The following is a 24,397-nucleotide window of genomic DNA, read 5'->3' as shown; positions in this document are numbered from 1 at the left end:
CTTGTGCTGGGCACCTCAGAGTTGAGCACAGTACTCCAGGTAGGGTCTCACAAGAGCAGAGTAGAGGGAATCACCTCCCTCATCCTGCTGGTCATGGTTCTTTTGATGCAGCCCAGGATACGGTTTGCTTTCTGGGCTGCAAGCTCACATTGCTGATTCACATAATCATAGAATGGCCTGGGTTGAAAAGGCCCTTGAAAATCATCTAGTTTCAACCCCCCCTGCTCTGGGCAGGGTTGCCAACCGCTAGAGCAGGCTGCCCAGAGCTGCATCCAGCCTGGCCTTGAATGCCTACAGGGATGGGGTATTCACAACCTCTCTGGGCTACCTGTTCCAGTGCCTCACCACCCTCTGAGTGAAAAACTTTCTCCTAATATCTAACCTAAATCTCCCTGTCTTAGTTTAAAACCATTCCCCTTTGTCCTATCACTACCAACACATGTAAACAGGCGTTCCCCCTCCTGTTTATATGCTCCCTTCAAGTACTGGAAGGCTGCAATGAGGTCTCCCCAGAGCCTTCTCTTCTCCAAGCTAAACAAGTCCAGTTCCCTCAACCTTTCTTCATAGAGGCGCTCCAGCCCTCTGATCATCTTAGCGGCCCTCCTCTGGACCCGTTCCAAGAGCTCCACATCCTTCTTGTGCTGGGGGCCCCAGGCCTGCATGCGGTATTCCAGGTGGGGTCTCACAAGAGCAAAGTAGAGGGGGACAGTCACCTCCCTCTCCCTGCTGGCCACCCCTTTTTTAATGCAGCCCAGGACACAGTTGGCCTTCGGGGCTGAAAGCGCACACTGCTAGCTCATGACCAGCTTCCCATCCAGCAGGACCCCCAAGTCCTCCTCCGCATTCATTTTGATTCGTGTTGAGCTTCTCATTAATTAACACCCCCAAGTCCTTCTCCTCAGAGCTGCTCTCAGTCCATTCTCCACTCAGCCTGTATTTGCGCTTGGGACTGCCCCAACCCAGATGCAGGACCTTGTACTTGGCGTTTTTGAACTTCGCAAGGTTTGCACAGGCCCCCTTCTCAAGCCTGTCCAGGTCCCTCTGCATGGCATCCCTTCTTTCCAGCGCGTCTACTGCACCACAGAGCTTGGTGTCATCAGCCAACTTGCTGAGGGTGCATTCAATCCCACCGTTCGTGTCAGCATCAAAGATGTTAAACAGCACTGGTCCCAATACTGACGCCTAAGGAACATCACTCTTTATTGACCTCCACAACTTCTCCGGCCAACCTGTTCTAGTGTCTTAGCACCCCCATAGTAAAATATTTAGATTGGTTATAAGGAGGAAATTCATCTTCTTTTAGCTTAAAGCCATTTTCCCTTGTCCTATCACTACGCCCCCTGAGAAACCGTCCCTCTCCAGCTTTCCTCTAGGCCCCCTTTAGGTACTGGAATACTGCTATAAGGTCTCCCTGGAGTCTTCTATTACTATAATATTATTATTACTATACTCCTGAACTACAACAGCAATTCCTCTTAATTTGGTGCACCGTTTTTCCCTTTACCTATATGATCAGGTAGGCAGGCAGGCAGGCAGAGCCGTGGTACAGCAACTCAAATGAACCAGGTCAGCCAACCAAGCACTGACCCAACCACTGCCACCTCCTTGTTGCCCTCTCAAGACAGGAGGCTTTGGGCTGCTTCAAGACAACACAAAAACAAAAACTTTTTGTGCACTTTGTCGCATTCTTGTCTTTAAAAAATAACAACACCAACCAACACATCCCCACTAAATCACAGGCAGTGCCTTCCCCTTGCTGGAACAGAGACCCATACACCCCCTCCCGGTACCACATTTCAGCTCGCTGCCATGCCAAGCCACCCCAGCCCAGCCGACGCGCCGAGAAGTACCCCACAGGCGACCGACACCGCTCGCAAAGGCTCCACAAAACCAACTAGCAGCTGCGCCTGCCTCCTCTGAGCTTCAGTCCGCGCGCCCCGTGCCCAGCCACAGCCCCATTGGCGAACACTGATGGCAGTCAGCGCAAGCCCAGTCAATGGCAAGGCGGCGGCAGAGCCCGCCCCAGGCAGAAAAGCCAATGAGCGCCCGCCAAGTCCCAGGAACAGGAGAAAGCGGAAGGCCTACACTGCACCGAGCGCCCGCAAGGCACGGTCGCTCCGATAACAGTGCGGACGGCCACCGGCAAGCGCGAGTATCTCATGGGGCGCCCCTGAGGCGGAGACCCAACCGACCGGTGTCGGCCCGAACCATGCGCCTGGCAACACCACCACCTCGTTAGTCGTTATTACGTCATCAAAGCGCGCATTAAATCGATCCGTTTTCAATTCCCGGCCAGGTTACGCTGTAATAGCGCTCACGCGCTTCGCGCGGTCCTCTCAGTACTCACCACAAAGAACTTTCGCCCTGCCGTTCCTGCTCGTTACCACTTCGTGCTCCTCGGCTCGCTGGAAAGCGGGGCAGGCGCTGGCTAATCCCGACTCGTATTCCCAGCCTGCACCATGCGGTGGAAGTGACGGCATAACCACCTTTCACACAACAGAGGGCGAGGAGGTGGGGCTCGCTGGCCTGGTGCATTATTGTAGGTGTAGTCTGAGAGGGGCACTGCCATGAGTAGTCGCGGTCGGAACCTTTTGCGGAGCTTGCTGTCAGGGCTTGTGTGGAATAATTGCCTAAGGTGACTTGGAAATTAAACTGATATTCACATTTTAAAGAAAACGTACAGCACTGAAGAAGCTTTAAGGGTGGAGTGTAGCCGCACTACCTAAGCGTTCCCTAGGCCTCCAACCTTAGATGCTATTGTGCTGGGGGAGCCTGGTGTGCTGACTCTAAGGAACAGTACGGAGTGCAGAGCGGAGTGGAGACACCGTGGCTAGGCTCTGTGACCGGCTGGGAACTTGATTGTTCTTGTGCACACCGAGACCAATAAGCTGCATATTTGCTACCCTGAGCCAACAACCTGTCGTGTTTTTGACAAAATGCTGTACTCCAGTGAACTTCTGCTCATTATAATATCATTATAATACCAAAACACACCTCCATCCCAAAAGCTACCCGCCTCCAAGGTGCGACCACCCCTCACTGAGCATGCGCTCTGAATTTCTCGGAGCTTAGACCTTTAAACGAAAGCGAGAAAACGTTGCACCAATGGTAGTTGAAAAGTCCTTGGCTTAGTGTAAGCACTGTTCTGCAACAATTAAAACATCAGCGTGTTATCAACATTATTCTTATCCTAAATCCAAAACGCAGCATAATACCAGCTAGTAGGAGGAAAATTAACTGTTCTAGCTGAAACCAGGACAATGTCCTATTAGTGGTATCACAGTAACAGACATGCAGATAATGACGAATTAATTTTGATAGAACCGGACAAGCAGAGTGGTGTGATGGAATCAGAAGGGACTTCAGCATGCGACAGTCCAACACCATCTGTTCTGCCCTGAAAGATTGTTACGAAAGATGGAGCCCAAAGTCAGTCACAGGGGATGTGATATACCCATTCAATGCCGTGCCTCTTGGCCTAGGAGGTGACAAGATTGTTTCGGAAGTGAATCCCATTGTTGGACTCAATTCCCTCTGGGATATCAAGACACCACAGAACTTGCCTTTCCAGGCCTAAGATGGTGTTTCCTGTAGTGGCATGTAACGCTTGCCTTGGAGTGTCTGTGGGAGTGGTCCAGTATACTCAGTTTGCCAGGCTTCACCATACACCATATTGAAAAAATAGCCACCGGGCCCCACTCGAAATAGTTTGTCTTTCAAGTCACTCGATATAGAGGACTCGCAAGCTGACTATAGCCAGGAACATGCATTCTTCAGAATCCCACAAGGCCTAGGAAAGCTTGCGTTTCCTTTTTGCTAGTTGGTGGAAACATAGCAGTTATTTTGTTGATCACATCCATTGGGATGCGGTGATGTCCATCTTGCTATTTTACCCCCAAGAACTGTATTTCCTGTGCAGGTCTCTTGACCTTACTCTGCTTAATGGCAAAACCAGCTTTCAGGAGAATTTGGATTATTTTCTTCCCTTTCTCAAAAACTTCTTCTGCTGTGTCATCCCACACAAGGATGTCGTCAGTATACTGCAGGTGTTCAGGAGCTTCACCCTCTTCCAGTGCTGCCTGGATCAGTCCGTTGCAACGGTAGGGCTGTGTTTCCACCCCTGGGGCAGCCGATTCCAGGTGTATTGGATGCCCCTCCAAGTGAAAGCAAACTGTGGCCTGCATCCTGCTGTCAAAGGGATCGAGAAAAATGCATTAGCAATATCAACTGTGGCGTACTACTTGGCTGCCTTTGATTCCAGTTCATATTGGAGTTCTAGCATGTCTGGTACTGCAGCAGTCAGCGCTGGCGTGACTTTGTTCAGGCCCCGATAGTCCACCGTTAGCTTCCACTCGCCATTAGACTTTCACACTGTCCATATGGGACTATTAAAGGGTGAGTGATTCTTGCTGATCACTCCTTGGTTGTCCAGTTGACGAATTAGCTTATGAATGAGAATCAGGGAGTCTCGGTTGGTGTGATATTCCTGCCGGTACACTCTTGTAGTAGCGATTGGCATCTGCTGTTCTTCGACCCTCAGCAACTGTACTGGGTCTGGCTGGGATGGAATTAACTTTCCCTGCAGCAGCCCATACAGTGCTGTGCTCTGCATGTGTAGCTAGAACAGCACTGGTATCACACCAGTGTTTTGTCTACTGCTGAGCAATACTGGCACAGCATCAGAACTCCCTCTAACCGCCCCCTCGCAAGAGCCAACAGGCTGGGGGTGGCCAAGAGGTGGAGAGAGGACATCACCAGGGCAGCTGACCTAAACCAACCAAAGGGATATTCCATACCATATGATGTCACGCTCAGCACTAAAAGGTGGAAAAAGGGAAGGAGAGGGGAGGGGTGGGCTCTCGTTATGAAAATGTCTATCCTCCCAAACACCGGCTACGTGTATTTGTAGTGGTTTTACTCAGGTGGGCAGCCAAGCTCCAGCACAACCGCTCTCTCACTCCCCCTCCTCAAAGGGGAAGGGAGAGAAAATACGATGCAAAGGGCTCAAGGGTTGAGATAAGGACGGGGAGATCACTCAACAATTATCGTGACAGGCAAAACAGACTCAGAGTAGGGAGACAGTAAGATTTATTGCCTATTACTAACAAGCTAGAGAAGTGAGAAACAAAGGAAAGAAACCAAAGACGCCTTCCCCCCATCCACCCTCTTCCACGTCCTCCCCCCAAGCGGTGCAGGGGAATGGGTGAATGGGGGTTGCGGTCAGTCTATAGCACTTCGTCTCCACCGCTCTTTCTCAGTCACTCTCTTCCCCTGCTCCAACGTGGGGTCCCTCCCACGGGATGCAGTCCTTCCCGAACTGATCCCGTGTGGGCTTCCCACAGGCAGAAGCTCTTCAAGAACTGCTCCAGATAGGGGTCCGTACCGTGGGGTCCATCCCTCAGGAGCACACTGCTTCAACATGGGTCCCCCACGGGCAGCAGCTCCTGCCAGGTCACCTGCTCCTGCGTGGTCTCCTCTCCACAGGCTACAGGTCCGGCCCTGGTACGATACGGCCCTGTCACGATTGGTGACAGAAGGGAGTCAAATGCATGTCGGGGGGGAGGGTTAGGTCAGACAATATTTGCTGTCTTTGTCTGCCATGTTGTCTTCTCTCCATAGATATGTACAGGAGCGATTACCAGTTCCATTGGATGTTCCGGTACACCCATTCTGACCTGGACATCAGGTACTGATTCAAATCTGGAAAGACGAGCCTCTAAAGGAGAAGTGGAAAGGACCCTACACCGTCTTGCTCCATACCTACACTGCAATCAAGGTGGAAGGGATCAAATCGTGGATTCTCTACACTCGTGTGAAGGCAGCACCACCACCAGAAGAGGAGAAGCAAGACCTACCATCAAAAGAAGCAAAAGAGACTTTGTGGCAAGTAGAACCGACCGAGGACTTGAAATTGCTGTTTAAAAGGACAAAATGATTTCTGTTCTGATTAGAATTTCCTTAACAGGGTTGACTTACAGTTCCGATGCTTGGACACAGAACTCTATAGTTCAGTTAGCTTTAAATTTAACCCGCTTTGCAAACGCAAACCTCACCAAGTAATGTTAGTGAAACAAGATATAGGTAATATAGAGTATTTCTTCAAGTTAGCAGAAATGGACAAGAACTATGTAGTGAGAACTATGAAGCCTAAAAGTGAGGTGAATAGTCTCAAAGGGGGGAAATTGTAGTCCCAAAGCTGGGAAAAAACAAGGAAACCTTGAAGAAAATAGGGAGGCCTGTAGCTTGTGTAGTCTTTCAATAGCTTGTGTAGTCTTTTAGCTGAGAAAATAAGGAAAGAGAGAGACAGGTAGCCTTGAGCTAGCAGAAGCAAGGAAAATAAGGGATAAAAGGTAAAAAACAAGAAGGAGAAAAACAGCTCCAGACTGGCCTATAGTAACCTTTTGCTCATTAATGGCATTAACATATTAAAATCTACACCCATCAAAATGCTAATGTATGCTAATGTGGGATTTGGTGTTCTCCCCCCCCCCCCCCCCCCCGCGGTTCCTCTGTAATGTGCAAACTCAGTAGAGATAAGTTAGGTGAGCTGTAATAGCCAATCAAAAGTAGCCAAAGAGATAGTTTTCACAAGTTTGCTGTGTATAAATGACGGTGACTCGAGTCAGAGGTGTGCTTGCTTTGTGAAAGATTGCCAAGCACCTGACTCTGCAGAGTTATGTAATTAATTATTTAATTAAAAGACCTTTGTGTGGATTTTGAATCTGTGTGCTTATTGGCGCAGCGCACCAGGCACGAACCTACGGACAACAGTTTGGCAACCCAGATGGGACCCTTAAATTAGCCTTACCCGGTCCATCTCAATGGCATCAGCTTCGGAGGGGAGCACACCAGAGACCAAGCGCGCACCGGTGATTTTATTGGGGTCTGGACTCGACCCTCCAAGAGTCCGGGACCTGCAAGTGGTTGTAGTGGGTTTACATGGCAAGGTTTTGGTAGCAGGGGCCATAGGGGTGGATTCTGTGAGAAGAATCTAGAAGCTGCCCCATTTTAGATAAGGGCCCTGCTGCTGGCCAGGGCCAAGCCAATAAGTGATGTTTGCGCCTCTGTGAGAGCATATTAAAGAAAGGGGAAAAAAAAAAAACCTGCTGCCACACAGCAGCTGGGAGAGAGAGAGGAGGGAGGAACAGCCTTGCAGGCGCCAAGGTCAGTGAAGAAGGAGGGGGAGAGGTGCTCCAGGCACTGGAGCAGAAGTCCCCTGCTGCCTGTGGTGAGGACCATGGCGAAGCAGGCTGTCCCCCTGCAGCCCATGGTGTACCACGGTGGAGCAGGGTTCCACGCTACAGCCTGTGGAGGAGACCATGGTGGAGCAGGTGGACCTGCGCTGAAGGAGGCTGTGGCCTGTGGAGGACCCCCACCGGAGCAGATTCCGGGCCAGACCTGTAGCCCATGAAGAGGAGACCACACAGGAGCAGGTGACTTGGCAGGAGCTGCTGCCCGTGGGGGACCCATGTTGAAGCAGTGTGCTCCTGAGGGATGGACCCCACGGTACGGACCCCTATCTGGAGCAGTTCTTGAAGAGCTTCTGCCTGTGGGAAGCCCACGTGGGATCAGTTTGGGAAGGACTGCATCCCGTGGGAGGGACCCCACTTTGGAGCAGGGGAAGAGAGTGACCGAGAAAGAGCGGTGGAGACGAAGTGCTATAGACTGACCGCAACCCCCATTCACCCATTCCCCTGCACCGCTTGGGGGGAGGAGGTAGAAGAGGGTGGATGGGGGGAAGGCGTCTTTGGTTTCTTTCCTTTGTTTCTCCCTTCTCTAGCTTGTTAGTAATAGGCAATAAATCTTACTATCTCCCTGTGCTGAGTGTTTTGCCCGTCACGATAATTGTTGAGTGATCTCCCCGTCCTTATCTCAACCCTTGAGCCCTTTGCATCGTATTTTCTCCCCGTTCCTCTTTGAGGAGGGGGAGCGAGAGAGCGGCTGAGGTGGAACTCAGCTGCCCACCCTAGTAAAACCACCACAGTGGTACAACCGCGCAACGCTCTGAGGAATCCACCAAATGTCTGGGGATCAAGGGGAAGTTACTGGACTGGTGAGTACGATTTGTATCTTCCTATGGGTATATGGAGAGCAGATTGTCAGCCTCATATGTAGACACTGTGATTTAGCAAGAACGGGAAATAGCCCCATGAGCTACCAGGATAAAGCCAAGTGTGACCAGGTGCTAGAGGAAATGGGAAGCAGTCAGTCCAGAACGCCCCCTCCATTCTTCCCCCTGGGATGCATCCTCAGAAATTGGTCTAAATTTGGTGGTGATTATTTGATAAAGGATAAAATGAGGAATGAGGCACTACTGTAATCAGGAGTGGACTCAGTACGAATTAGATGGTGGAGAACAATGGCCAGAAATTGGATCCTTTAAGTATGATACCATATGGTAATTGCTGTTATTTTGCTGGTGGGAAGGAAAATGGGATGACGTGATGTATGTTGGTCCTTTCATGTTGCTGCATCGGGACTTGCAAAATCAGATGGAGCGTGGATTGTGGAAAGATCGTGCTATGTTATGCGCTGAAAAGAAAGGGAAAAAAGAGAACGATAAACCCACTAAAATTTATCCAAGTCTAGAACAAGAATAAGTTCAGTTTTTGGTACCCTCAGCACTACCACCGCAGTATGGACTAGAGGCTTCCCCTACCTCTGGGACTTCTGTGGGGACACCAGAGACTTCCCCTGGGAGTTGGATTTCTGAGGTCTCTAATAGGACATCGGAAATCTTCCCCAAAACTCAGACTGCAGGTGGTTAGGTGGTTCTGCAGAGGTTTCTGCAGGGACAGAGGTTTCTCCTGAAGCTCGGGATGCGAGTATCTCTGCGGGCATGTCTGTGGGTGTTTCTGCAGCAGGTATTTTGGCGGACGTTTCATCAGGGACATCAGGAATCATTCCTGGGGCTCAGACTGTAGAGGTCCCCACAGGGACAGAGATCACTCCTGGGACTCGGGCTGCAGAGATTCCTATGGAAACACCGGAGTCCTCCCCTGAGGCTCGACCTGCAGATTTTTCTGTAGGGACATCGAAGACCCATCCTGAGGCCCAGGATGATTCTAATTATAGCCCAATAGCACTTCCAACCCGACAAAGGGTAGGGCCAGTTATCCAGGCTCTGTTGAGACAGGCAGTGGGACCAGAAGGAGAACCTATTTTTGTTCATATTCTGTTTACAACATCGGATTTGTTAAACTCTCTGTTGGACCTTATAGGGAGAATCCGGCAGAAATGCATCAGTTGTTAGAAATTATTATGATTTCCCATAACCCTAACTGGGGGGATATGCAAGCCCTGTTAAACACATTGTTGACTGTAGAAGAAAAGAGAATGGTCTTAGAGAAAGCTCAGGCAGAAATGAAGAACTTGTACCCAAGAGAGGATGTAGAAGAATTGTTACCTGTTAAGAAAGATCCTAAGTGGGACCCAAGTACTAGCAGGAGTCAGCGATTAATAGAACAATAGCGACAATTAATCCTATATAGGATTCAACACAGAGTACCAAAACCAAGAGACCTCTCTAAATTATACGAGGTCCGCCAGGGCCTGGATGAGAATGCATCTGCTTTTTATGAACTCCTCTGTAAAACAGCCAGAAAGTGGACAGATTTAGATCCAGATGAGCAGGTGAATGATCGACTGTTTGCCATGCTGTTCATAGGGCAATCAGTTCATAGGGCACCCAGTGTGGTGCAATTGCCTAAAGTAACTAGGAAAATAAAACTAATATTCACATTTTAAAGAAGATGTACAGCACTGAAGAGGCTTTCAGGGTAGGGTGTAGCTGCATTACCTGAGCGTTCCCTAGGCTTCCAACCTTAGATGCTATCGCGCTGGGGGAACCTGGTGTGCTGGCTACGGAACGTAGAGTGGAGTGGAGACACCACGGCTAGGCTCTGTGACCGGCTGGGGACTTGATTGTTCTTGTGCACACCGAGACCGATAAGCCGCACTTTTTGCTACCCTGAGCCAACGACCTGTCATGTTTTGACAAATGCTGTACTCTAGTGTACTTTTGCTCATTATAATCTCATTATAATACCAAAACACACCTCCATCCCAAAAGTTACCCGCCTCCAAGGTGTGACCACCCCTCACTGAGCACGCGCTCTGAATTTCTCGGAGCCTATTCCTTTAAATGGAGACGGGAAAACTTTTCATCAGTCATAACTAAGATATGCTTGACTAGAGTCACTCAAGCTCCACCTAAAAGATAGAAAATAATATAAATTGGCCTAAGAGAGAGGGAATGTCGGGGAAGATACTATCATTAAGATACCACCGTCAGGGGAGATACCATCACGAGGGAATATACCATCCCGAGGACCTCCTGACTCCTGGGATCAGTCGACGGGCTGAGCCTCTCTTCCCCCCCGCATTGGGACGCCTTTGGGTGAGATTTGAACACTTGGTTATACTGTGTGTCTCCGTGGAAACTTAGAAATCTCTATAGAGTCTTTGTGCCTTTTAACACGTTAATTTCCAGGCTGCGCACCTGTGTATTTCATGCATGCTAGCTTGCTTTTGCAGACAGTAACTATCACCGGCAATCCAAAGAACCTGTGTACCTGTTGCCGTAATAAATTGCACTTAACTGCATTGTTCCTAGCCGTGATAGTTCTCATTGAACACGACTAGAGTAAGGGCAGTTATACGTTATTGGTGAATCCGTGACCGTGGTAGTTCAGTGCTCTGAATCCAACCAGACCCATATCGGTTAATGCGTTATTGGTGAATGTGTGATTGTGATAGTTCAGTACCCTGAATCCGACCGGACCCGTAATGGTTAATCGGCTACACTCCTTAACGCGACACCCAGACATTAGGAAAAAGCTGCAAAAGATAGAGGAGGCGGATGGAAGAATGTCAATGTCACAGCTGATCGACAAAGCCTATAAGGTTTATAACAACCGGGAAGCAAAGAAAGGGAGAGAATGAAAGTACAGGAGTCACTGATAGCAGTGGCTGTGAGAGATGGAGGTAGGAGTAGGCGTGAACGAGAGGAATTTTCAGGGAGGCAAGGGCAAGAAAAGGCAAGGGAGGCACAGCAAACAACTCTCTTGGGCCCCAACCAGTGTGCTACCTGCAAGAAGGAGGGGTGCCGGAAGAAAGAATGTCCGCCGAGGAAGAAAAAGAAAACAGCAGGCAGTGAGAAACGAGAGCAGTCTTTGATTATGCTAGAGGCCTCAGACTGAAGGGGACCAGGGGATGAATTTCTGATTTCCCCAACAGATCCCCTGGTTCCAGTGAAGCTGGGGGGAAAATAATTGATTTTCTCTTAGATAGCGGAGCAACTCATTCAGCAGTAACAGATTGCAAAGGACCCTTAAGTAAAACAAAAGTTCCAATTATAGGAGTGACCGGGAAACGGACTTTAAGACCCTTTTTACAGCCTATGGATTGTGAGATTGGAGGGAAGGTTTTGACACACCAGTTTTTATATATGCCTGAATGTCCTCTCCCTTTGTTGGGAAGAGATGTGGTGCTGGTTGCTCCGATGCTGGGATAGCAGAGCCAGTAGTCTGGAATTAGAGGGCAGGGAAGTCAGGCAGCTGGGACCCCTCGGTAGGGAAGGGGGCATTGACAAAGCAATTGGAAAAGGAGCACAAATCTTCAACTTCTGGAGGTGTGTCCTGTCAGGTGTGAAGGAAAGGTATCTGAAGGGATGAAAGACACGGACTCCTGATGGCTCTTGAACAGAAGGCCTTTACTGCCCTTTTTTCTCCTCTACATATACTTTCCCTGTAACCCCATGCACTGTCCATGCGCCCGAATCAGTCATACAGTTGGTTAGAGACACGAGCTTCAAGCCAGCCAGCCACCTGCAAATTCCTTTCCCACAATTCCCTCTTTTTTATTTTCAACCAACCAAACGCTTTCTATAGATTTTTCTAAGCACCGCAGACATTGCAATAAGCAAGCAACAGGGTGAAAATCACAAGCAGAATTACGATTGTAAAGTAGCATGCCTACTAGAATCTACATCAGTCAACAAGCCACTAAGCGCTAGGGATGTTGCTTCGCAGCGATGCTGCGTCTCACTCACACAGCACAATCACACGATCACGCAGAGAGGCCTCTTGCACTTCTCATTCATACCACAAGAAAATATCACTTAAAATAATGTGTCCGCGGCTTCAGGAGGTCCTTGTCTACTCCCGCGGTGAGCGGCTGAGAGTGGAGGCCCCTCCGAGGAAAATGCTCGGGGTGCACCTAGGGGCGTCCACTCCACAGTCGATCCCACAGCCGAGCAGAGCGGCTCCTGGTGCAAGGAAGGATGCTATTATAGTTTTGTATAATTACACCAAAGAGATGCATTGCGATAAGGAGCAAGTGTGGCGTTGACCATTTGTTTCATGGTTTGGTTTTTGCCCGAGCAATTGAACCTTGCACATGCAGTTGCTGTTACACTTCCCAGGATATCTAATTCCTGTGGCTCTAGGGACGCTTGCGGCAAGTAAACAGTCCAATCTTTGTTATCTGCCGGGATCCCCACCAAACATGTCGCGAACAGGTCGTTAGCACTAGCCAGGGACAGGCACACCGCTTCTTGTCCTGTCATGTTGGCGAGGGTGACCCAGATGTTGTGGCATGGTTGGATGGAGACCCAGGGCTGGCAATAACCGATGACAACGGCGATTGTGGGGAGGAGGCCAACCATGGCCTTACCCCCCTTGCTGGTACCCATCTTGGTCCGTGACCTGTGGAGACACAAGCATACCCTCGACCCCAGGTTATTAGAGGCTGGGGTCCCTCCCAAAGACCTGTATTTAAATTTTTTACCATTACTAAGGCCTGCTCTGATTGTGGCACCTGTGACAGCGCGGAATTCATACTTTTGTAATGTTTTACTATGGGCAGTACCTCTTTGTGAGGAAAGGGTAATGATAGGTTTCCTGGGTGTCTCCCCCTTTTTGTTTATTTAGCAGTGCTTTCAAGGTGCGATGTGTGCGCTCAGCAGTGGCATGACCCGTGGGGGAATGAGGAATGCCTGTGATGTGTCGGATACCCCAAGTTTGAAAAAAGGTTTGAAGGGAGTGACTACTATAGGCGGGGCCATTGCCGGTTTTTATTTCCTTTGGAATGCCTAGCGCTGCGAAAGCGACACGGAAGTGAGCCTGGATATGGTGGCTAGTTTTACCCGCCACGGCTGTCGCCCAAGTAGCATGAGAGAAAGTGTCTACCGATACGTGAACATATTTCAAGCGACCAAATTCTGGAATATTTGTTACGTCGGTCTGCCATAACTGTAAGGACCGTAGACCTCTAGGGTTTACCGTTAAGGGCGTGGTTGAAACATGTTGTTGACAGTCAGGACATGTTTGGACAATCAATTTGGCATCAATGATCGATATAGCGAATTGTTTCGCCAAGACTTTGGCGGATTGATGGAAGAAGGCATGGGATAACCGTGCTTGCTCCAGCACCTTAGGCACCGGGGCAGTCAGGGTCATATTAGTTAGCTGGTCAGCGCGTGCATTACCCTCTGGAAATATACCAGGTAACATGGCGTGGCTCCGCATATAATATGGGTGCGCTCGCTGCTCCACCAAAAATAACAGCTCCTTAAATTTTAGAAACAAGTTTTCCTTTGGGATATGTCTCAAATGTGCCCTCTCAATGCGCTGAGTGACACCTACAGCATATTGTGAGTCAGATACAATATTCAAAGGTACTGTTGGCCAGCACTTAAAAGCCATTATAATAGCATGTAATTCAACTATCTGTGGGGAACCTTGGATCCGCTCAATCTGGTGTTGCCACTTTCCAACTCCTTCCCAAGTTACTACAGCTTTGCCTGTTTTTCTGGCCCCATCTCTAAAGACCGTCCGGCCATCCACTGGTTGCCGTTGGCACAACGGCCGCTCTTCAATTTTTATATTATTATAAAAGGAGAACATTTTATGAGGTGGATGGTGGGTATCAACCTGTCCATCGAATCCCGTCAACGCTATTTGGAGCTCTAAGCTATTCTGCAAGCACCAGGTGAAATAGTCTTTTACTACGGGAATTATAATCAGATTGGGCTCTTCTCCCGCTAATTCAACTATTCTCTCACGTCCTTTCTTTATTAGGACGGCAAACATTTCCACTCGCGTTGCAATAGTTTTTGAGGGTTGATGGGGTAAAAAGACCCATTGCAGGACCACTAAGGGGTCCTTACAGGAGGGGTCCCATTGCCCAATAATAGCCACTGGTTGTTGTTCTTGATTACAAATATATAATTGAAGGGGGAGGTTCTCACTACGACGATGGCATTGCTGTGCTGAGATTCTTTCATTAACCATTTGCAATGCTTTATGAGCCTCCTCAGTCCATCGCCTTGGGGCATTAATATCAGTGTCTCCCTTTAATAACTCAAAGAGCGGCGCTAATATCGAATTGTCTATCCCACATTGTAGTCTAATCCAGTTTATATTGCCTAGTAATTTCTGTACATCGTTCAGTGTCTTAACATCTTCATTAATGGATATCTGCTGTGGTTGAATGGTTTGCTGTAAAATCTTCCACCCCAGATACTTCCAAGGTGCTTGGGTCTGCACCTTTTCAGGTGCAATTTGGAGTCCTGCTGTCTGTAACGCTTGTTTTAAGGCAGGCAGTGCCTCTTGGACCTTATCACTAGAAGATCCAGCTAGTAGGATATCGTCCAGGTAGTGGTATATGTATATCTCCGGAAAGCATTGGCATACTGGTTGGATAGCTTTTGCGATATAGGTTTGGCACATGGTTGGGGAGTTTTTCATGCCTAGTGGTAGTACGGTCCAATGATATCGGTCCATAGGCTCCTTCCTACTGATCTTTGGTACCAAAAAGGCAAAACGAGGAGTGTCGTCAGGATGCAAAGGAATTGTGAAAAAGCAGTCTTTTAAGTCCATAGCAACGATGTCCCAGTTACGGGGTATCATTGTAGGTGAGGGTAATCCTGGCTGCAAGGAGCCCATGTCCTCGATCACTGCGTTGATTCGTTGCAAATCATGCAGTAATCTCCATTTCCCGCTCTTCTTCTTGATGACAAACACTGGTGAATTCCATGGGCTGTTTGTTGGAACAATATGTCCTTGTTGGAGTTGTTCTTGAACCAACTCCTGCAGTGCCGCGACCTCATTTCTTGTAAGCGGCCATTGATCCACCCATACCGGTGATTCCCTTTTCCATGTGAGACAGAGTGTCGGTCGCTCATCAATGGCCGCTACTGAAAATTTTCAGGGGAGGAGATGGTGAATTTACATTGTCCCATCACATCTCGCCCCATCAGGCTGATGGGGATATTAGCAATGTAAGGGTGTACTGTGCACGTAATACCTTCTTGGGGTTTTATAGTAAGCTTCGTGGCACTCTGAAAGGTGCTTGACATTCCTCCCACTCCAACCAATCCGCCTGAGGGAGCTGTCATGGGCCAAGTCATGGGCCCCAGAGGGCCAGTCTTCAATGGCAATGACGGTAACGTCCGCTCCAGTGTCCACCGGCATCTTGCATTGACTGGAGGGTGGGTGCTCAGAATTATTCCAAAGGGTAACAGTAAGCATTGGCCGATGCTGGGCTATGTCGGCAGCCCAAAACATCTCGGGGAATCCGGTTGACCCGAATCCTGCTGCTCCCCTGATAGCAGCCACAGCCATTGGTACTACTGCTCGAAAAAGAGTCAGTTGAGCAATTCTAGTTCCCTTTGGTATTGACAGTGGTGGAGACGGTGTCAAGTTGTACTTGATCGTCCTAGCAGCAATGCACTACAGCCATTCCCAATTGGTCCTTTGACGTTCAATGGAATTTTATGAACGTGAGTACCCCACAAAGCGGCGTCTGTTACTGTGGAGACATCCACTCCGGCACTCCCTCTGGTTCTTGCTGAGAGGGTGTCCACAGTGGTAACCGTGGCAACGGGGCAGCAGGTGGCGCTGGACCCTGCGTCAGCATTGCATTTGGAGCCCTCCCTTGTGGGAGGTTCCTCCTTTGACCAGGAGGCGGGGGTGCTTGTGTCGTCGCGCGGCCCCGCCCCGCGCTCCTCCTCCCATTTCCCTGCCGCGGCGGCAGAGGCTGTCTTTCCGCGTTGTATTTAGAGCGACATTGACTCGCCCAGTGGCGTCCCCTCCCACATCCGGGACACAAAGTGGGCGGGACTGGGGGCGAGCTGTCCCCCCCCGCCCCCCCGCCCGGGGCATGCGGAGATTAGGTGGCTCGGGTCTCCCCACCGATAGCGTTTTTTCTGATCCTGGGGGTCCTGACTGATGGTTAGTGCTGTTGCAAAAGTGGACGCTAGCGATTCGGTATGATGCTCGATAGAACCCACTCGATTACACGCCTCTATCATCTGAACTATTGCTGCATTCACGGGCAGAGTCTGTAGCACCTTTTTACAGTCGGTGTTTGCGTTTTCTACCGCTAGCCTTTGTAGCAAGGCGTCTTTTGCTTCCCGATGGTCAATCTGCTTATCTAGTGCATCGCGAAACCAATCAGTAAACTGCAGGTATGGTTCAGACACCCCTTGCTGGACCTTTATAAAGGGCTGTGCGGGCTTCCCAGTCTCTGGAATTCACAGAATCATCTGATTCGTGGAAGAACTCTATAACTCAAAGCAAATAAGTTATAAAGTAGGTATGTGGTTTATTTCGGCGCCGGGCACATGCGGGATAGCTCCCAAAGGCATGCACGCCGTAACACGGCACCTTGCTTTGGTTATATGCAGTAAAAAGTTACATATGCATGAAGTTTCCCAATACGCCTATACATATTCATAACCTATCCCCGCTTTGTATTAAAATTAGCTCCAAGAAGTCATTTCCATAAACTCCTCCCATCTGTGCTTGCGCAGTGCCTTCTGGTGGTGGTCTTCCGGGGGTCGTGGGGATGAAGTCCGATAACTCCTCTTCATCACCGCTGGTTGACCCCCTGCCTTTGTACAGACTCAGCTGCTCCTTGGCTCTTGTCCAAACCACAAGGTCGGTCTCAGCTGGTTTTTGAGACAGGTTCCCCATTTTTGTCAGGAAACATCCTCTGTGAGGGGCCCCGAGACTCCTTGTTTCGGTTAATTTGCACAGTAGTAAGCAAAGACACTCAGCAACATCTATTTTAAAGCGATTAAGCAAGCCCCCATTCTTTCATTCCTGGCTTTAATTACAATTGTTTTATTTAGAAATCATTAATACGATTAAGCAAGCCCCCATTCTTCTATCCCTGGCTTCACATCTAGGTTGGAAGAGACCTCCAAGATCATCCAGTCCAACCTCTGACCTAACACTAACAAGTCCTTCACTAAACCATATCACTAAGCTCTACATCTAAACGTCTTCTAAAGACCTCCAGGGATGGTAACTCAACCACTTCCCTGGGCAGCCTATTCCAATGCCTAACAACCCTTTCAGTAAAAAAGTTCTTCCTAATATCCAACCTAAACCTCCCCTGGCAAAACTCTAGCCCATTCCCCCTCGTCCTATCACCAGGCACGTGGGAGAATAGACCAACCCCCACCTCGCTACAGCCTCCTTTAAGGTACCTGTAGAGAGCGATAAGGTCGCCCCTGAGCCTCCTCTTTTCCAAGCTGAACAATCCCAGCTCCCTCAGCCGCTCCTCAGAAGACTTGTTCTCCAGACTCCTCACCAGCTTCGTCGCCCTTCTCTGGACTCGCTCGAGCACCTCCATGTCCTTCTTGTAGTGAGGGGCCCAAAAGTGAACACAATACTCGAGGTGTGGCCTCACCAGAGCTGAGTACAGGGGGACAATCACTTCCCTGGACCTGCTGGCCACACTGCTTCTTATACAAGCCAGGATGCTGTTGGCCTTCTTGGCCACCTGGGCACACTGCTGGCTCATATTCAGCTGACTGTCAACCAATACTCCCAGGTCCTTCTCTGCCAGGCAGCTTTCCAACCACTCATCTCCCAGCCTGTTGCTCTGCTTGGGGTTGTTGTGCCCCAGGTGCAGGACCCGGCACTTGGCCTTGTTGAACTTCATACGGTTGGCCTCAGCCCATCGCTCCAGCCTATCCAGATCCTCCTGCAGAGCCTTCCTACCCTTGAACAGATCAACACATGCACCTAACTTGGTGTCATCTGCAAACTTACTGAGGGTGCACTCGATCCCCTCATCCAGATCATCGATAAAGATGTTAAAGAGGACTGGCCCCAGTACTGAGCCCTGGGGGACTCCACTAGTGACCGGCCTCCAACTGGATTTAACTCCATTCACCACGACTCTTTGGGCCCGGCTACCCAGCCAGATTTTAACCCAACAAAGCGTACGCCAGTCCAAGCCATGAGCAGCCAGTTTCTTCAGGAGAATGCTGTGGGAAACGGTGTCAAAAGCCTTACTGAAGTCAAGGTAGACCACATCCACAGCCTTTCCCTCATCCACCAAGCGCGTCACTTTGTCATAGAAGGAGATGAGGTTCGTCAAGCAGGACCTGCCTTTCATAAACCCATGCTGACTGGGCCTATTATCTAAGTAACAGTTCAGAAGTTTTGGTATATTCGCTGTGGAGCTACCACCCCCTTATATAATTTACCACGGGTCAAGTTTTAATGTTGTCAGCTTAACCGGGAATTGCTTATTAATTAGGAAAACATAAATATGGGTAATAAACAGGCAGGTGGAATACTGAAAAGGAGCCCCTTGGGCTGTATTTTGGCTCACTGCAAGGATATAGGAGGAGCACCTGGTGGGATAGTGGACAAGAAGATTTTAATGAAGTATTGTAATCAGTGGTGGCCCCTCTATAAATTGGACGATGGGGAAAAGTGGCCCCCTAATAGAACACTGAATTATAATACTTTATTGCAACTAATGTTGTTTTTGAGAAGGGAAGGGAAATGGGATGAAATGTTGTATACCGATATGTTGTTTAGACTGAGGCAGCATCCTGGAGGGAAAATGGTAGGGAATCAAGTTGGCCCCTGACTGAGCCTTTGGTGCTGGCATTACAGGCTGGAGAAAGATAAAAGGAAGTGTTAAAAGGGTTACTGAAGGTGTGGCATGTAGTATTTGACAGAGATGGTTGAAGTTGAATGAGCAGGGAAAGAGGCTGTAGGAATGTTAGTAGTTCCAGGGTTGAGGCAGAGACTTCAAAATCATGGATGGGAGCCCTCTGGGGCAGAGGGATCATGATGAGCCCGAGAGAGTTGTCGTGGAAACAGAAAAGCAGCTAATTCTTAAAACAACCTGAGTTCATGTGCAAGCTCAGATTGCCAATGGGACCGCTCAGGGAACTGTAGACGATTGCATTCCCCTGACCGACCCCCACCGAGACCCTAATTACCCCGGAAATTATGAACGGTTATGTAAATACCAAAATCCGGTTAAATTGGGAATTGAGAATCTGTTCCAACAAGGTCCAAAAGAAACCCCTACGGAATTTTTGGACCAACTTTGAAATGCAGTGGGAAAAAAGTGTGTGTGTATATATATATATATATATATATATACACACACCAATTTGGACCTGGCTTCGGAAGACAAACAGAGGCAATTGGCTAGCCTCTTTCTAGGGCAATCGGCCCCTGATATCAGAAAGAAATTACAGAAATTGGAGGGACAGGACTTGGGAGACCCAGAAAGGTTATTGAATGCAGCGTGGAAAGTATTTAGGAATGGGGAAGACACGAAGGACAGAAGTTATTAACCACGGCAAACAGTGGCTGCACTAGAACACAAAGAGAGAAGGAGGGGGGCAAAGGGGGAATTGAAAAAGGTAAAGAAAGGACTTTAGGAGGGTTTAGAGGGACATTAGGACAGAAACAGTGTGCATACTGCAAGAAAGAAGGACACTGAGGAAAAAAAAAAAAAAGGATTGCCTTAGGTTTCAGGATAAACTTGCAACAGTCAGAGCAGGAATGACAGGAATCTGGGGCATCTACCCTAGCAGATCCACTGGTTGAAATAAAGCTAGGGAATGAAGAGAGAGGCATGGATTTTTTTATTGGATATGGGAGCTTCTCTCTCTGTGTTAATCTAAGAATTGATTCTGGAAAAGTGCTGAGTCTGTAAATGTAATAGGAGCAACTGGCCAACAGAAAAGGCATTCTTTTTGCAACCCTTGAAATTTAAATTGGGACAAGTGGTTGGAATACGTCAATTTTTATACTTACCCAATTCGCCAAGGCCCTTATTAGAAAGGGACTTGCTGGAAAAATTGGATGCAAACATTTCTTTTGAACAAGGGAAAATGGAAATAAAAGTAACATATTAAACTCTTAAGTCTATCCCTGGCGAGTCCAGAGAAAGCTCCAGACAGGACTCCCTGAATGGATGTAATTATGAACCAAGCGTCTGGGAGTTTGGGCTACAGGAATACTTGGGAGAGCAAAGAATGTAGTACCTGAAAAAAAAAATGGTTTAAAGGAAAATGCTCCCCAAGGTATGCCAAAAGCAATACCCACTAGAGGTGGAAGACAGAAGGGGAATGGAAGGAATAATCAATAACTTTCTTAAATATGGACTATTAGTAGAATGTGAGTCAGACTATAATACTCTATATAGGCTCAGTTAGAAAGGCAGATGGAACCTACCATATAGTCCAGGTTTTAATGGCCATCAATAGTATCACAAAAGATTTATACCCTGTAGTAGCCAACCCCTATAACCTTTTGACAAAATTAGAAAACAGTCAAGTTTGGTTCCCGGTACTAGATTTAAAGGACGCCTTTTTCTGCCTGCCCGTGGCGACTGAAAGACAGAAACTCTTTGCCTTGGAATGGGAAAATCCCAATACAGGACGAAAAACTCATCTTACTTGGACTGTGTTACCACAGGGGTTCAAGAATAGACCCACCATATTCGGGAACCAGCTAGCCTGTGATCTTGAAGCTTGGAAAACCCCTTCAGGAAAGGGAGACACTGTTGCAATATGTAAATGACCTGTTGATAGCTACTGAAGAAGGAAAGGAATGTGTAGAATGGACTATTAGTTTACTTTTTTTTCCGGCACTAATACTGTGAACCCAGCCTCTTTCCTTAGTAACAGAGTTTCCAGATTACCCATTCATGATTGCATCAAGACTATGGACACGGTATACTCCAGCTGACCAGATTTAAAGGATATACCCCTAGAAGATGTGGAGGATTGATATATAGATGGCAGCAGCTTCATCCGCCAGGGAGTTTGCCTCGCAGGTGTGGGAATAAAAATGTTGTTTTTGCAGAGTTGCATTGTTTAGAGGGAAGGAACATGGTACTGAGATATGCTTGCAGTGATAAGAAAGCTTAGCAGACAACCTTGTAAAATGCAGACAACCGGACTCCTTAGAGCAATTAGGTGAAAATCACGGTGTCAAGTCAAGTCAGATAAGGGAAGAAACATTACCACTTCAAACAGTAAAAAAGTCAGAAGAAATCTGAAATTTAACAGGCCGGCAACTGAAGGCCAGGCATTGTCTGTGAAGCATCGGATAGGTTGTGAACCTGGATTACCCAGTCAATGGGGAAACAGGGGAGGGTCCCGGTCGTCAAGGAAAGAAAGTATATAAACTGTACCGTGTGACTAGTAGGTGCGCTCCTGCTTGTGGGACGTCCGCCATTGCAATCGCGAATAAATTACTACTTCACTGAGATCCTCGCCTGAGCCTATGTTATTGGCTACAGAGTGCTTCTCACAATTTGGGGGCTCGTCCGGGATCCAGTCACCTACTGGGGAGCCCCACCACTGCAGCAGCAGGAAGGCATGCCCCGCTGATTTCAGCGGTCCTGTGCATCGACGGTGGCGGTTCTGAGGAGAGCTGACAGAGGGCCCGAGACTGATTAAAGAGGCAGGATGCATGAAGTACTGGGGAAGGGAAGAAGGTAGGCACTCCGGGTTTAAGAACTGATCCGGTAACTCTGTGCGCAGACCAAGGTAAGAAATATTGTAATGGGTAAAGCCTTGTTTGTTCATTAAATGTTGCTGATGGGAGGTTTCAACGGGTGATTGCTTATACCCCCAATATCCTGTTGAAGGAAAAAAAACAAGTGTGGGAACTTCCTGTTAAGTTAACAATTGCAGTAGAAACCAGCTCCAAATAAGGGCAAAATGGCATTCCCCCTCGCATGAGAACACACATACTGCAGCAAAGTCATGACCCCAACGCAGAGGAAGACGATGATCTTCATCCCCACGACCACCAGAGGACTGATGAAGACCCCCTAGCAACAGGCCGTGCAGTCATAGAAGACACCAGGATGTGCCACTAAACCCGGAACTACTAGGCTATAAATCGAGACTCTGGTGGGCTTAGGAGCGCGCCGTTGGCGGAGCAGGAGACTCCCCGGCCGCCCAGCACTGTTTTACTTATCGCTGCTTGCTAAAATGCTCAAATAAATTGAAATTCGATCTACCTTACCCACAATGTGTCGGGAATGATTTCTACCGGAACTAATTTATAACAAATTGGTGCCGTGACTCGGATAGTGGTAGCTTGGCTGGATCCCTCCCAGGGGAGGCGCGCCCTGCTGATCCTGCGGTCCCGGTCTGGAGTTCCCCAAGCCGACGCACCCCTACCGACGAACCTAAAGTTCCAGCGATGAGTAATTAAATAACCGGTAACCCCTTAATCTTTGTGCATGAAGCTCCGAACGAAGACTCAGGAGTGAGTAAGTATAGGCCGGTTATCCATTCGGTTGGGGTTGGGAAGCCCAGAGTGTGCCTGTGTGAGACGTCCAATCGAGGACGAAGTGAGTGCGGACTCCCTGGTAGTGCGGTTCCCACCTCCCGTGAGGGACTGGGCCACAAACGGGAGGTGAAGGCCGTGTGTGTGTGTGAAGGCACTCTGGAAGATGGGACAGAAGAGGAGCAAGTGTTCTGGTCCCATGGGTGGGTCGGAACCCAAGGCTAGGTTGCCTCCGATACCACCAGAGAGCCCGTTAGGGTTAATGATTAAACATTGGAACGATTACCCCTCTAGGCGGGGTAAGGATAAAGTTAAGATGATACATTATTGTATGGAAGTCTGGGGTGGGAAGCAAATTAGGGGCTCACCCATTATACTGGCCCGTGTTTGGGTCCTTTGAGGAATGGATCTGTCAGGCTCTAAACCTTTATGTGAATTCAAAGGAGCCTTTCAGCCCAGAGGAGAGTGAGTATGCACACTTATGGATAGGATCTGAGACCCGAGCCAACTTATACCCATTAAGAGAAAAAGGGGGGAGGAAAAGGAATGAACGGAATGAGGAGGAAGTCCCACTTACACCCCCCCCCCCTTCTATATCCCCTCCTCCGCAACCTCCAACCCCCCCCCCCACGTCTCCAAATTACCATACTGACTCCGATTCGACCACAGACACCCCTCGGGGAACTAGATGGGTAACTCGGAGCCAAACTAGAAATCGAGAAGATGGGGGTAGACTATATCCCCTAAGAGAGGTTGCAATGGGGGGGGCCCAATCCGGTATGGGATACGTCTCCATCCCCCTAAATACGGGAGGCGTCAGAGAATTCAAGAAGGAAATGGGAAATCTCTTAGAAGATCCTCTTGGAGTCTCTGAGCGAGTAGACCAGTTCTTGGGGCCTAATGTTTACACCTGGGAAGAACTCCAGGCCATTTTAGGTATATTATTCACTGCAGAAGAAAGGAACATGATCCGGAGGGCTGGAATGCGAATTTGGGACCAGCAACACCAGCAGGGTCCTGCGGGAGATCTTAAATGGCCCCTACAGAGGCCTAACTGGAATAACCAAAATGAACAAGATAGGGGTCATATGCAGGATTTAAGGACTATTATTGTACAAGGTGTTATAAATGACTGAGTCCCAAATAGGATTACAATCAAAGTTTACAATTTATTAAAGGAATAGAGGCAAGCAAACAGCGCTGGGTGCGCCGGGAGTCTCTGCTCCACCAGGACGCACACCTGTTACGTAAGGCGGCTGGTTTTTATGCTCCTAGGCTAATACATATTCATTACTACTTCTAGAAGAGGCAGGGTTATTATAATTGGTTTCCCGAATCCGAAGTCCTCCCAGGTGCGCCTGCTTATCAGTCTCTGTAACTTTCTCGGGGGCCGCTTGGACAGGGAGGCTCGTATTCTTCCTCCTTATCTAGTGGTCTCTTGGCCGGCTGTCAGAAGTTACTGCATGTCCGTGCAAAGTCAGCAGTTTTTCTCTGAAGAAATCCCTTTGTTCTCTTCTCGCCTAAACCCAGGCCTCAATGTTAACCCTTCACACCCCTTAGTGGCACGAATTGCTGGACCATTCCTTACAATTCCTCCCTTTTTTTTTTTTAATATTATCAATTCGTGTCTCTTCTTCAACCTTTGTTAGCAGCAATTGGATTTCATCAGCCAGTTCTCGGGGTGTCCATTTCTTAAGCATCATTATCGACACATCCCCTTTTCTCTCCCGAAGTCATCACAAATTGGGTGCTATTTATTATTCGCCGTATCAACAACGTAAAGCAAGGTATCATACAAGGTATAAACAATAATGTCATTA

At 48.6% G+C, this 24,397-nt stretch overlaps 1 protein-coding gene and 1 long non-coding RNA gene across 5 annotated transcripts in view; one reads left to right on the top strand and one right to left on the bottom strand.

Moving 5' to 3' along the window:
• The window catches only part of LOC136788760 (uncharacterized), a 145,715-nt gene extending 143,044 nt beyond the window's left edge, over positions 1 to 2,671 (bottom strand). For 3 of the 4 annotated variants that reach the window (XM_066987436.1, XM_066987437.1, XM_066987439.1), the window contains exon 1: positions 2,348 to 2,671. The gene's annotated coding sequence lies outside the window, so the exon portion shown is untranslated. The remainder of the gene's footprint in view (positions 1 to 2,347) is intronic. The other variant, XR_010827368.1, reaches the window with a different exon arrangement.
• Positions 1 to 24,397, top strand: part of LOC136788761 (uncharacterized) — a 74,639-nt gene that overhangs the window by 15,778 nt on the left and 34,464 nt on the right. The window lies entirely within an intron of this gene.

This window comes from Anser cygnoides, chromosome W (genome assembly GCF_040182565.1).
Source record: "Anser cygnoides isolate HZ-2024a breed goose chromosome W, Taihu_goose_T2T_genome, whole genome shotgun sequence".
Lineage (NCBI taxonomy): Eukaryota > Metazoa > Chordata > Aves > Anseriformes > Anatidae > Anser > Anser cygnoides.
Note: the sequence above shows the minus strand (reverse complement) of the source record. Positions and strands in the feature narration are given on the sequence as shown.